Below are 12,232 nucleotides of genomic sequence, written 5' to 3'. Positions count from 1 at the left end.
TTCGGCATACAGGATGATATACACATATTAAACATACTGTTAAAGTTTCATCAAAATATAATGATGTTTATGGGTGGTAGGGGTAAAAAACCCTATTGACCAGCATAAAAAGTGATTGACCAGCATAAAAAGTGATTGACCGGGTATTTCTAATTGTCCGATTCGATTCAAATTTGGCATACAGGATGATATACACATGTCAAACATACTGTTAAAGTTTCATCAAAATATAATGATGTTTAGGGGTGGTAGGGGTAAAAAACCCTATTGACCAGCATAAAAAGTGATTGACCGGGTATTTCTAATTGTCCGATTCGTTTCAAATTTGGCATACAGGATGATATACACATATTAAACATAGTGTTAAAGTTTCATCAAAATATAATAATGTTTAGGGGTGGTTAGGGGTAAAAAACCCTATTGACCAGCATAAAAAGTGATTGACCAGGTATTTCTAACTGTCCGATTTGTTTCAAATTTGGCATACAGGATGATATACACATATTTAACATACTGTTAAAGTTCATCAAAAATAATGATGTTTAGGGGTGGTAGGAGTAAAAAACCCTATTGACCAGCATAAAAAGTGATTGACCAGCGTAAAAAGTGATTGACCAGGTATTTCTAATTGTCCGATTCGTTTCAAATTATAATAACGATAAATGATAATAACAATATATCAGGTTAAAATAAAACCCAAAAAGCAAGCGTGTGTAAAAGGCTTTGTTTTTCCTGTTTCCCTAGCAACTAATTCGAATATGATGAAACCTATTTGTGTCGAGGGGGCGTTCGGTGCTATGCGGTTGCTATTTGTTACCGAATTCAAACCGAATTACCGTTTCACACTTATCGGAATTTGCCGAAAACGAAACGAACCGAACCGAAAATGTGTGAAAGTAGCCTCTCGCTAGCAACGAATTGAAACCTGATGGAATTTATTAGAGTCAAGTGGGCATTCGGTTCTATGCGGTTTCTATTCGGTACTTAATTCAAACCGAATTACCGTTTCACACTTATCGGAATTTTCCGAAAATGAATCGAAAACGAAACGAACCGAAAGAGAGTGAAACTAGCCTTATGTAGAGACATAGAGGAGCAAAACGCTGATTATCAATGTAAAAGATTTAGTTTGTACTCCATACTGTATATATCAAGAAATTAATTCAATAAATCGTATACTATCATTAGCAAGTGAGAAATTTAAACAGAAATAACTTACAACTATAAAAATTGTATTTCAATTTTTTTTTGTTTTTTCCAAAAGTACATATTTTTTCATATTTTTCTATTGTCAAATTAATCATGACTGGATATCCAACACTCAGTTTAATTTGCTCCCCACACAAAATGTATTAGAAGCTTTTTTCTACGCCTCACCAACATAAATAATTATATATATCCAGACCTTTGAACGTTTATTGAAAACCCGTCTACCCACATGCCCATAGCTGATGGATTACGTTTCAATTTTAGCCATAGTGATCGGTGAGCTGGAAATTTTCTCATTTCAACTTATGATATGATGATCAGCTGTTTTGAAACAAATATTATATTTTTCATTGTCAATTAAGAGAGAGATTTGGGAGGATAGGATAAAGAGGAAGAGAGAGAGAGAGAGGAAAGAAAGAGAAAAGAAGAAAAAGGGGGAGATGGAAAAGAAGAAAAAGAAGAGGAAAAAAAAAAAAAATAGTTCAATAAGGTCGCACGTTCCAGGATAACCTAGTCAATACAAATTCAACACAATACTCATTTCTCAATACTCACTCACACACTTTCACCCTTCTACTCTAGGCCTCTTTGTTTTGTAAGTCAACAGGCTTTTCAAAGCATGCAAGTATCTGGAATTTTTGAATAGAGGAGCCAGTATGTTACTACAATAACAATAGCCTTTTCTATACCAATAGCTATTCATTTTATTCAAAATACATTCTGTTGAAGCTGATTATGTTTTGGAAACAACAACCTCCAGATGTTTGATGGTTTTGTATGGTAATCGTTTCATTCTCACACTCACAAAACAAACAGAAAGTGTATGATTGTCTAGGGAGAAAGGACTACTCCTTTAAATTCTAGGCTCGTTTGTGAAAGGCAGGTTCGCAGAAATCTATTATTTAATTCACTTCTATTTTCTGATTCCTTCTTTGAAAAGGGTCGTTTTCAAAACATGTTTTTTGGAACAATATGCATACCTTATCTTTTCTCTGGGAATTCACGTCTCTCTGATTTGTATCGCATTAGGAGACAAGTGTCATCCTGACATTCCTATTATACATGCCTGGTACAGTTGGCCAAATGAAAATGAGTCCCTCAAGGTCAAAGCTTGCTCTTCACACCACCACCGTCTCTACCAACACTGTTGCCACTTTGTACCAAGGGTGGCCAGTAAGAGAGAAGGGAATGTGTGTGTGAGGAGGGTGTGATAGTGAAGTATTGTTATTGTTGGAGTTTTGTTTTGTCTTCTCTGTCCAAAGCCTGGATGAAGTGTGATGGGAATCAAATGAGAATTCATGCAAATTGAAAAATGCAGAGTGGAGTGGGCACTACAAGAATATTGACTAAAATAAATAAAATTACATCACTCCACTTCCAATTGATTATTATAAAAGTCTCCAGATAACCTTAGAAATACCCGGTCAATCACTTTTTATGCTGGTCAATAGGGTTTTAACCCCTAACCACCCCTAAACATCATTATATTTTGATGAAAATCAACAGTATGTTAATATGTGTAAATCATCCTGTATGCCAAATTTGAAACATATCAGACAATTAGAAATACCCGGTCATCACTTTTTATGCTGGTCAATAGGGTTTTAACCCCCTACACCCCTAAACATCATTATATTTTGATGAAACTTAACAGTATGTTTAATATGTGTAAATCATCCTGTATGCCAAATTTGAAACATATCAGACAATTAGAAATACCCGGTCAATCACTTTTTATGCTGGTCAATAGGGTTTTTTACCCCTAACCACCCCTAAACATCATTATATTTTGATGAAACTTCAACAGTATGTTTGACATGTGTATATCATCCTGTATGCCAAATTTGAAACGAATCGGACAATTAGAAATACCCGGTCAATCACTTTTTATGCTGGTCAAGGTTTTAGGCAGTCCCCTTGATTAATTATATTTATACGTTGTCAAAAACAGTTTTGGCATCGTTGCGGAGCTAGAAAAGAATAGTACTAACTGCTCTGTCGAATGATAGACAAGGATGGCAACATCAAAGTTTATCAAATACTGTCATTATAACGTGGACCTCACTATAGGTTCAGTGCTGTCAAAAAATGATAGATGTAAAATAGGAATAGGCGATGTAAGTGATGACGTAAGCCGTTGCTACGCCGCCATTTTGGTTTCTAAACAAACCGTTGCTATGGAGAGAGAGCATGTTATTCAAATGGGACTAAAACATCACCTTACATTTACGAGTATATCAATGAAATAATAGATTTCTAAGAGTTGAGAATATTTTTTTCAAGTTCTACACACTCAAATCATCAACTCTCAGTATTTATTCAGATCAAATAATTTTTTTGGGACAGCCAAAGCAGGAAGTCTCACGAAGTAGAGCTTATAGTACCATGTCTGTAGTCTGCTATGGAAAACCTACCTGTAGAGAAAGTTGAAGTGCAATTTGAATTATTACCTAGAATTTCATTAGATTGTTATAAAGTTGTAATTTAAAAATTCATATGAATATATTCTGTTTTCCTATTGTTTAGTGTAACTGTTAGAGTAGACTAAAGCTTAAATATATAGGTTAGGTGTTTTGGTTTAGCCTAGGTACTTACTTTCTGAGGTTTTCTGAAGTATATAATTGTTTTCAATTCACGTGAAATAGTTAGATATTGAATGAACTCAACACAGTAAAAAGATGTAGATGCTGTGACCATAAATCATATTGTATACTTCCTACATTCTAACTAAACGGTGATGATGTTTACAAGAATTTGAAAGGGGTAAGTAAACATGTAGCCTAAAGTAAAGCAAATAATTATGTATTTTATGTGCTAAATCCACTGTAAACATAATTGTATTTGAATTATTGTATTAATAATTTCACTAATGTAGTTATTCTAGATAAATTTGATTTTTATTAACAATAACATAACCTAAAAATGTAGTACAGAACTTATAGAGGCGAGCTAGACATTGGGATTTTCAGGAAATCAAAAAAAAAAAAAAAAAAAAAATGGTATGTAGCCTGCCTTTTCACTGTAATGTTCACGGTCAGGAACAATAAAGAAAATGTTTGTTTGCTTCAAACCATTTTTATTTGTCATCGAAATCAGACTGTATACATTCTCAAATAAACATTTCTAATGTGAAACAGCAGACTGTAAAACTTCCAGCATATGCTGTGAAAGTAAACTTATATTGAAAACAAAATAATAATTGAAAATTTCATGTAAGAATTCATGTGGCACTTTAACTTCTCTTCAACAAGGCTTACCATAGCAGCCTACATACATAGTACTATGCACTACTTCCTGAGACTTTCTGCTTTGGCTGTCCCAAAAAAATTTATTCGATCTGAATAAATACTGGAAATTGATGATTTGAGTGTAGAACTTGAAAAAAATATTCTCAACTCTTATAAATCTATTATTTCATTGATATACTCGTAAATGTAAGATGATGTTTTAGTCCCATTTGAATAACACGCTCTCTCTCCATAGCAACGGTTTGTTTAGAGACTTTGATCTTGATGGCGTCGTAGCAACGGCTTACGTCACACTTACATCGCGCCTATTCCGTGACCAGTGAACTCTAAACTAACTGGAACGGGCTGTCCAATGCTTAGCTACAACCAAAAGTGTGTAAGGCGGAGTGAGTGAGACAGGAATACCGTGTGGGATTCCCTTCTCTCTCGTACGCATACATTCAAGCAGGCTGTTGCAGCTCTTGAGTACGATTTTTCATTTTTAAAGTTTGAAAACGGATTTGAATGAGTATTAGGGCTATTAGTATTAGATCACAACCTTTTCTCTTAAATATTGTGATGTATTTGTAGTGAAATGCGTAGAATTGAATGAAAATACGACCGAAAAATGGTGATGTATTGTGTTGCATTTGGATGCAAGAATGGGCATGTTAAAGGAAATGAAATACCATTTCACAGGTAAGTCAAACATTTTTATTCTGCTAATTAATTTGAAGAAATCTTTTTGTTTCACATACATTTCCAATACTTCTTTCTATATTGATCAGTTTATTTGACCAAAAATAAGACAACAAATTTGTTTATATTCCTAGTAAGTTATACCGTACTGTGATAGTTTGCTGTTTATTGAAAATTTCGGCCTACTTTATGCATCTAAAATAAAAAACATAGTTGAAGAACAAATAATCCTTATTCAAAAAAGAATAGATAATATCTGATGCAGAAATTGTGAATGTTTCCCTACAAAGACTATCATTCATTCTATCACACATTCTATGTATGATGTAATTTATGGATATAAATTTGGTGTTAAGCATCAGCATATAATAAATATAGTATATTTATCATAATATTTTATACGGTATATTATGTAGGTACAGTAGGCGTATCATACATTTTATGTATAATGTATAATATAAATTAGTGTAAGTAGCAGCATATAATACTAATAGAATCTGATAGTATAATACTAAAATCTAATAGACTCTATAAGTACGAAAAATAAACATTTAATGAATTTGTGTAAACACAGCTAATAATGATAATATAATGAAATTAAAAATGATTAAAAATGATTAATAATTCTGTGTTATCATCATGAGATGACATAATTTATTTTAGGTACCTATTTTTATTTTGAAAATATGATGTGCTATCAGCTGAATTGTAATTAATTTTTGAAATCTTCCCATTTCAAATAAATTTAATAATCGATCAATTTACATTATAAAATAATTTTATGTGTTAATTATATGTGTATTATTGTTTATATGATTTATAATTATAAAATAATTATTATTTAGCATATTTTACTGTTTGCTTATCATATGGTCTTAATTATAATAATAATAATAATAATAATAATAATATCGAGTGACCTGGCTGGCTCAGGTCTGGTGTCAGAGTTTTCAGGTCGCAGCTAATCAATTTCAGGGCCTCTGACATGACCTAACGACTGCTTTTTAGGCAGCCGGGACCGACGGCTTAACATGTCCATCCGAAACACGGGAGTGGCCCGAGATAAATATCTTGCCCGGGCCGGGATTTGAACTCGGGCCTTTGAATCATAAAGCCAGCATCTGATCCACTCGACTACGGCCACTCCATATAATTATAATACAATTGATATAATGTTTCTCATAGATTTCTTTGCATCATTTCTGAACTCCCACACTGATTTGAAATGTTATCAGAATACCTAGTATATTGCTATCATTACATATTTAATATCCTGTGTTATTGAATCATCATAATTTATTTTATTTACCTACTTTTATTGTGAAAAATATGAGATTGGACTATGAGCCTGTTTTTTATTCCCAATCATTTCATGACAGTTTATATTGTCCGGTTGAATAAATAAAAATAAATAATAATACGCTTCTCTTAAATCTGGCCCAAAGTTATTCCATGCTTGTGAAAAGTTGACAATACTAAAACTACTGCAGTCACAAATAAAAAATTCTTTTCTATAATATTCAACCTATTTCATTATTTTTGCTCTCAAAAAGTTAACAATGAATGCTTAATAAAGGAAAAATAACGCTACCGTGGAATAAGACATACAATATAGAAATAAAATAGAAATTGAGACTGTGCAATGCATTCTCCCATAAGAGCCAATGCGTAACAAAATGAACGAATCCCACAGCAATGCGGGTGCCTATCTTTACCAGCTGCCTCACTTTTTTTGTGTTGCTAGTCCATTCCAGTTAGTTTAGAGTTCACTGTCCGTGACATTACACTGTAGACACAGAGAAGAAAGAGCACAGAGAATTCCTTCTACTTTGTGGGGAATTATAGTAAGGTCCACGTTATAATGTCAGTGATAAAGATAGGAGAACAGCGTTGCCGTTTGTCTGCCTTGATTAATTGGAAACTTTTTACTAGTGAATGGAGTTATTATTGATTATAGGTAACACAAAAATCAAAATAATCGTGAGAAAGAAAACTGCTGATGAACGCGAATAAGTCCGCCACTCCTTTGTTCTATTGTCTCGGCTGCTTGGCTGAGCCTGGCTGGAGGGATCAAATAACCGGACGGATTGATCTTTCGTCTGTCCGCTAGGCGGAACTACGCCGACCATTGCTGGTGGAAGATTACTGCGGCCGCTCGCATTCCCACCAACGCTGCTATTATTTGCTGTCTCAGCGCCTAGTCCGAGTCAGACAAGCATCCAGCCTGCACTGCGGAGCTAGGTTTAGTTCGCCGTGTAACACATTGAGAGCGCTGAAAGCACACCAACAGCCGCTCTATGGTTTACTATATTTTAGCTCGTTGGTCAAAGACCTTTGATCAAAGATCAAAGACCAAAGATACCAAAGTCTTTGTTTTTGGTAAGTGGTGGTTTTCAGGGCAGGCGGAACTCCAATGACCCGTGAAGAGCATTGGTAGGATAGGCATTTGATTGATAGTTTCCATTCTGTATCTATTCTGTGGTAGAGCGACCAAAAAATGTGAACAATGTCCAACAATGCACATACCATTTCAACGGCACATGCGCTTTGTATTCAATTGAAATGAAAAGCCACTAACAGTGACACCGCTTGCCCTTTGGCACGACTCAAACTTTTACCGCTAATATTTGAGGTTAAGCTAAGGAAGTTAATATAGTATGTGGATTGTTAATTATTTACGAGGTGATGTTTAATAATACTATTTAAATTATATTTCAAACTTTAATACTATGACTATTATACTTAAAACTTCGAAATAATGTAAGCATCAAAACTAGTTGTTTTTAATTTGTTATTTTATAATAAAAATATCTCCAAAAGGGTATAGTCCAGTCAAGGAGAGGTTATAGAGGGAAAAGTTGGGAAGACAGTTATTTTTGACCCCACAGTTCTGTAAAGGGTAGTAAGGGGGTAAACATATCAAAAGTCCCCACCACTACCCACTGTGCTAAGGGGGTTTAAAGGTACCATTTTCTGGTCTCGCACAAAACTCAAGAACGTACCTATCTTAAGGACTTGACTGTCATATAACAAATTAAAGCTAACATAATTTCCTACAATATTTATTCCACAATTTTTTTTTTTGTATCTCCTCATCTGCTCTTGAAGATGTGACATTTAAAAAAACACATTTGCCACCAATTTTTTCTATTTTTGCTCTTATAACTTTTTAAAAATCGACGGGAAAAATCCATGCTGATTATACGCTTTTAGAGCATTAGATTCTATTCAATTTGATTTATAATTTCACACTTTTACAAATTTCCCTACTCCTTTTGCAGCAGATTTAGTGTTGAGTATGACATCTCCATTTTTGCAACAATAGACAAAGAAATTTGGAGGGAACGTTTTAAACAAAATTTCTGACTTTGCAGCTTTGTTGAAACTAGTTAGGAGGAGAACATATCAAAAGTCCCCATTCCTAACTCATGTGCTAAGGGTTTGAGGGTGATTTAAAAGGTTGCATTTTTCAGCGTTTTGCTTCCACTCTCATATCTCAGAAACAATGCGTTCAACTGACATTTAACTAACCGAAAATGAAGCTTGATAGATTCTCTACACTTTTTGTTCGGTGGAATTTTGTGATATTCCCAACAGTACACGAGATATTCGCTCTTGAAGTTGTGTAATTGTAAAAATAACAGGTTTTTAACCAATGTTTTGCTCTTTCAGGGCTTATAACTCTTCAACAATGCATCATAAAAACCGATGCTTATCGTAGCTTTGTAGAGCAGCGAATTATTTTTGAAATGATGTACTATTTCACTATTCCAAGTTTTCCTTTCTTTGTTATAGAAGCTTCATTGTAGGGGGTGAAATTTTCATTGCTGCAACAAGACGTGTCAACTCAGCAGAACCACACCTTCAACAGAGGGGATATAAATTCGCACTTTTGCTATGTTCACCTACTAACTAGTCCAAATTGAGCTGCAGAGTCAAAAATTGTGTCACAGACACCCCCTTCAAATGTCATTGTAAAATGATCTATTGTTGCAGCAATGGAATTTCACCCCCTACATTGAAGCTGCTATAACAATGATAGGAAAACTTGGAATAGTGAAATAGTACATCATTTCAAAAATAATTCAATAGTTGAAGAGTTATAAACCCTGAAAGAGCAAAACATTGGATAAGAACCTGTTATTTTAGCAATTACACACCTTAAAGAGCGAATATCTCGTGTACTGTTGGGAATATCACAGAATTCCACTGAACAAAAAGTGTAGAGAATTTATCAAGCTTCATTTTCGAATAGTTAAATGTCAGTTGAACGCATTGTTCTCATGATAAGAGCGTGGAAGCAAAACGCTGAAAAATGCAACTTCTAAACCACCCTCATCCCCTTAGCACATGAATTAGGAATGGGGACTATTAATATGTTCTCCTCCCAACTAGTCTCAACAAGGCTGCAAAGTCCAAAATTTTGTTAAAACGTTCCCTTCAAATCCTGTGTTATTAGCTCTATTGTTGAAAAAATGGAGATTTCACACTCAACTGCTGCAAAAGGTGTAGGGAAATCCGTAAAAGTGTGAAATTATACATCAAATTGAAGAGAATCTGATGCTCTAAAAGCTTATAGCAGCATGGATTTTTCCCGTCGATTTTTAAAAAGTTATAAGAGCAAAAATAAAAATATTGGTGACAAATGTGCTTTTTTCAAAAATGTTTCGCCTTCAAGAGCGGATATCTCGAAAACTAGAGGAGATACAAAAAATGTTGTAGTAAATGTAGTAATTATGTGAGCTTCAATTCGTTATATGACAGCCAAGTTCTTATGATACATGGTTTTTGAGTTTTTTGAGATAAACTAAAAAATGGTACCTTTAGACCCCCCCCCACCCGCTTTGCGCAGGGGGTAGGGGTGGGGACTTTTGATATGTTTACCTCCTTACTACCCTTAACAGAACTGTGGGGTCAAAAATTGTCTTCCAAACATTTCCCTCTATACCCTTTTTTGAGCATTTATTGCCTGAGCATTTATTATAGTCCAGTCTCTATATACATTGGTGCATGCAATTTATATTGTAGTTCTGATTTTTTAATATATTATTTGGGTACATAAGAGAAGTCAGAACCAATTTCTTCATGCAAAATTTCCTTGTGCTAAATACAGAAAAAACCTTGTATTTTCGGCTCATTTTCGAGTTTTCAGCTATTTCTGCCAATCTCGTAATTGACAGAAAAATTTGCTTCCGCCTTTTTTTAGATCATAAAATTCTGAATAAAATGAGATTATTCAGAATTCTCTATCTCCAATGAGTACTGAGTTATGATTTTTCAAAAATGAGTGAAATTTGAAGGAAAAATAGATTTTGATGAATTTCAGTTTTTATCAACAATATCTTCCGATTGTTAACATTTAGATGTATAATTCAAAATCCTTCTGGGCGTATTTCTGTGCTCTACAATCTGACGAGATCAGGGACACCAGGTAGATTCCCAGGTACACCTGACAACAATGATCCTTGTATTGTGAAAAACACCTAATTTTCAGCTTCAACCATCATCGCCAACTACATTGTCTTTACATTGATATTTCGCACAATGACATGATTTCATGAGATCATGTTCTATGAGAATCACCCGCAAGATGCACTTCATTTCAGTATTTCCTACTGGAGAGGCGCGCTCAAGGACACCTCAAGGATCAAAATTTTAAACACATAACTTTTGACACAATGCTCAGATTTCATCGCACTACACTTCATTCTTTTTGGCTCGTCAAGGCGGTCCAAAATCATGCATCATAAGTCAAATTCGGTCAAAAAATGAAAAATTTATTGTTGAGTGTACTTGAGCCCATATTCCAATACACAAAAAATTGCCAATTTCTATATTCAAAGCTGCATGTCTTGTGAAATACTCTTGATAAAATTTCCAAATCAAATGAGGATGTGAAAATTGTGCCCCTCTACCCACTCCAATAAATAATACTTTCGATTCCAATACAATTCGAAAGTTTTTTTTTATTGTCAATACCATAGCTATCTAGTTTGGAGACTAATGAGCTAATTTTTTCTACCCTTACATACTACTTGAAAAAAATGTTAACAGCGAATATCTCATTAGATATTCTTACTGATAATGATTGTTTAATTAATATGTAGCCTACACTTATGACTGTACTATAGAAGAAGCTAGATTCACTCAATCACTGCTCTGCTCTTTCACTGGATACTAATTGAACAAGCACTACACGAGCTCATACGGTTTCCTCCTTTTGAGCCTCCGCACCAACCCTCCATTGTCTAGAAGCTGGATCGCCTCAATGTTGTCGTGTTGGTGCAGTCGCCCCTCGTGCCTCTCTGCATGCCTTTGGGATCTCGGTGGACACCAGGTCGACGTGCAGGTCTCTATGAAGATCGCTGTTCCTGACATACCAAGGAGCATCCACAATGTTCCTCAGCACCTTGTTCTGGAACCGTTGTATGACATTGATGTTGCTGTCTTTGGTACACCCCCAAAGTTGTATACCATATAATGTCCATACTGGTTTTAGTATCTGTTTGTACAGAAGTACTTTGTTTTGGATTTGTAGGTTGGAGTTTTTACCGATCAGCCAATACAGCTTCTTATATTTGATTCCAAGTTCCTCTCTCTTCTTCTTGACATGGGCCTTCCAGCGAAGCTTTGCATCCAAGGTCATACCTAGATACTTGGCATCATTGGCATATGATACAACTTGGCTGTTAATTGTTATTGGTATGGTGTGCCGGGCACTGTCTTTAATTCTGGCCTTTTCCCAAGTTATAATAGTAAATTTAATACGCAATAGACTAGAGCCATTATTGTAAGTGAGTTAGCGAAATACATTATTTTGTCTCTCTATTATGAACGGCCATGACTTCGAGTTTCCCATGATAGATATTTAAAAATTGTGGCTCCGAGTCGTCGAGGAATGTAGATTATGGAATTATCTCTAGAACTTAGCCTCTTGTCGCGACATAAAATGCGATAAGTTGGAAAACAGCAAGCATTGAAATTATAACAACTACCGATTTTGCAGTTACTATTTGGTCCAAAGGCTGTAGAAGCCACGCGACGATTGGTCAAATTGATTCCTTTCGCCCAATAGGAGACCTGTTTCTAAATACAGT

This window comes from Nilaparvata lugens, chromosome 1, assembly GCF_014356525.2.
Source record: "Nilaparvata lugens isolate BPH chromosome 1, ASM1435652v1, whole genome shotgun sequence".
Classification (NCBI taxonomy): Eukaryota; Metazoa; Arthropoda; class Insecta; order Hemiptera; family Delphacidae; genus Nilaparvata; species Nilaparvata lugens.
This window is presented reverse-complemented; position numbering follows the sequence as displayed.